Genomic DNA, 3,014 nt, shown 5'->3' with positions numbered 1-3,014 from the left:
AGAATTCTAAGCAGAGCCACTCTGACTTAGCAACCATGGTCTCTGATCTAATCAAAACCACTCAAAGTTTCATGACTGAAACAAGGTCCTCCATTAGAAACTTGGAGGCACAAGTGGGTCAGCTGAGTAAGAAAGTTACTGAACTCCCTCCTAGTACTCTTCCAAGCAATACAGAAGAGAATCCAAAAGGAGAGTGCAAGGCCATCAACATGGCTGAATTTTGAGAGGAGAAAGAGGCAGTGAGCGCCACTGAGGAAGACCTCAATAGACGTCCACTGGCCTCCAATGAGTTCCCTAATGAAGAACCATGGGAATCTGAGGCTCACACTGAGACCATAGAGATTCCATTGGATTTACTTCTGCCATTCATGAGCTCTGATGAGTATTCTTCCTTTGAAGAGGACGAATATGTCACTGAAGAGCAAGTTGCTAGATACCTTGGAGCAATCATGAAGCTAAATGACAAGTTATTTGATAATGAGACTTGGGAGGATGAAACCCCTTTGCTCACCAAAGAACTGGAAGGTTCTCAATACCTTGTACCATAGGCACCATGACCTTTAAGAAGGCTCTGTGTGACTTAGGGTCAAGTATAAACCTCATGCCTCTCTCTGTAATGGAGAAGCTAGGGATCTTTGAGGTACAAGCTGCAAAAATCTCACTGGAGATGGCAGACAAAGGCTGTGATTGATATGGACAGAGGAGAATTGATCATTCAAGTGAATGAAGAATCCTTTGTGTTTAAGGCTCAAGGATATTCCTCTGTTACCATGGAGAGAAAGCATGAAGAGCTTCTCTCAAAACAGAGCCAAACAGAGCCCCCAGTCAAACTCTAAGTTTGGTTTTGGGAGGCCACAACCAGCTTATAAGTTTGGTGTTGAACCCTCACATTCAAACTCTAAGTTTGGTGTTGGGTTCTAAGTTTGGTGTTGAACCCCCACATTCAAACTCTAAGTTTGGTGTTGGGAGGTTCCAACATTGCTCTGAGTATCTGTGAGGCTCAATGAGAGCCCACTGTCAAGCTACTGACATTAAAGAAGCGCTTATTGGGAGGCAACCCGATGTTATATTTATCTATTTTCCTTTGTTATTTTATGTTTTCTATAGGTTGATGATCATGGGAAGTCACAAAATCAATTGAAAAAGCAAAAACAGAATAAAAAATAGAAAGAAAACAGCACACCCTGGAGGAAAACTTTGCTGGCGTTTAAACGCCAGTAAAGGCAGCAAATGGGCGTTTAACGCCCAGTCTGGCACCATTCTGGGCGTTTAACGCCAGAAAGGGGCACCAGACTGGCGTTTAACACCAGAAATGGGCATCAAGCTGGCGTTAAATGCCAGAAATGGGCACCAGCCCGGCGTTTAACGCCAGGATTGGTAGAATGAGCATTTTTGCTCGCCACTTGGTGCAGGGATGAATTATCCTTGACACCTCAGGATCTGTGGACCCCACAGGATCCCCACCTACCCCACCACTCTCTTTCTTCTTCTTCTCCATTCACCAATCACCTCAACACCACTTCCCCAAAAATCCCTCACCTATCAAATCCTACCATTCTCTTCACCACTCACATCCATCCTTCATAAAACCCCACCTACCCTACCATTCAAATTCAAACCACTTTTCCTCCCAAACCCACCCATAATGGCCGAACCATACACCCCCTCTCCACTCCTATATAAACCCATTCTCACTCCTTCATTTTCACACAACCTACACACTACTTCTCCCCCTTGGCCGAAAATCAAAGCCACCTCCATCTCCTCTATTTCTTCTTCTTCTACTCTCTTCTTTCTTCTTTTGCTCGAGGACGAGCAAACCTTCTAAGTTTGGTGTAGTAAAAGCATTGCTTTTTGTTTTTCCATAACCACTTATGGCATCCAAGGCCGGAGAGACCTCTAGAAAGAGGAAAGGGAAGGCAAAAGCTTTTACCTCCGAGTCATGGGAGATGGCAAGATTCATCTCAAGGGTGCATCAAGACCACTTCTATGAAGTTGTGGCCAAGAAGAAGGTGATCCCCGAGGTCCCTTTCAAATTCAAAAAGGGTCAACTTTGATCAAAGGTTGGACCAAGTCCTTATAGACATTTGTGAAGAGGGCGCTCAATGGAAGAGAGATTCAAGAGGGAAGCCGGTTCAACTAAGAAGGCATGACCTCAAGCCCATCACCAAGAAAAGAGTGGAGCAAATAAGAGAACCTCATCAAGAGCATGAGGAAATTCCTCATCATAAAATCCCTGAGATGTCTCAAGGGATGCATTTTCCTCCACAAAACTATTGGGAGCAAATCAACACCTCCCTAGGAGAATCGAGTTCCAACATGGGACAACTAAGGGTGGAGCACCAAGAACATTCCATTCTCCTCCATGAAATTAGAGAAGATCAAAGAATCATGAGAGAGGAGCAACAAAGGCAAGGAAGAGACATTGAGGAGCTCAAGCACTCCATAAGATCTTCAAGAGGAAGAACAAGCCGTCATCACTAAGGTGGACCCGTTCTTTAATTTCCTTGTTCCTTATTTTCCTGTTTTTCGAATTTTTAGGCTTATGATCATTAGTGTCTTAGTGTCTATGCCTTAAAGTTATGAATGTCCTATGAATCTATCACCTTTCTTAAATGAAAAATGTTCTAAATTGAAAAAGAGAAGAATTGCATGAATTTTGAATTTTATAACAGATTAATTATTTTGATGTGGTGGCATTACATTGGTTTCTAAATGTATGCTTAAACAGTGCATATGTCTTTTGAATTTGTTGTTCATGAATGTTGGCTCTTGAAAGAATGATGAAAAAGGAGACATGTTACTGAGGATCTGAAAAATCATAAAAAAATGATTCTTGAAGCAAGAAAAAGTAGTGAATACAAAAAAAAACAAAAAAAAAGGGGAAGAAGAAAAAGAAAAAAATAATAAAGTTGTGATCCAAGGCAAAAAAAAAAGAGTGTGCTTAAGAACCCTGGACACCTCTAATTGGGGACTCTAGCAAAGCTGAGTCACAATCTGAAAAGGTTCACCCA

Source organism: Arachis duranensis, chromosome 4 (genome assembly GCF_000817695.3).
Source record: "Arachis duranensis cultivar V14167 chromosome 4, aradu.V14167.gnm2.J7QH, whole genome shotgun sequence".
NCBI lineage: Eukaryota > Viridiplantae > Streptophyta > Magnoliopsida > Fabales > Fabaceae > Arachis > Arachis duranensis.
Note: the sequence above shows the minus strand (reverse complement) of the source record.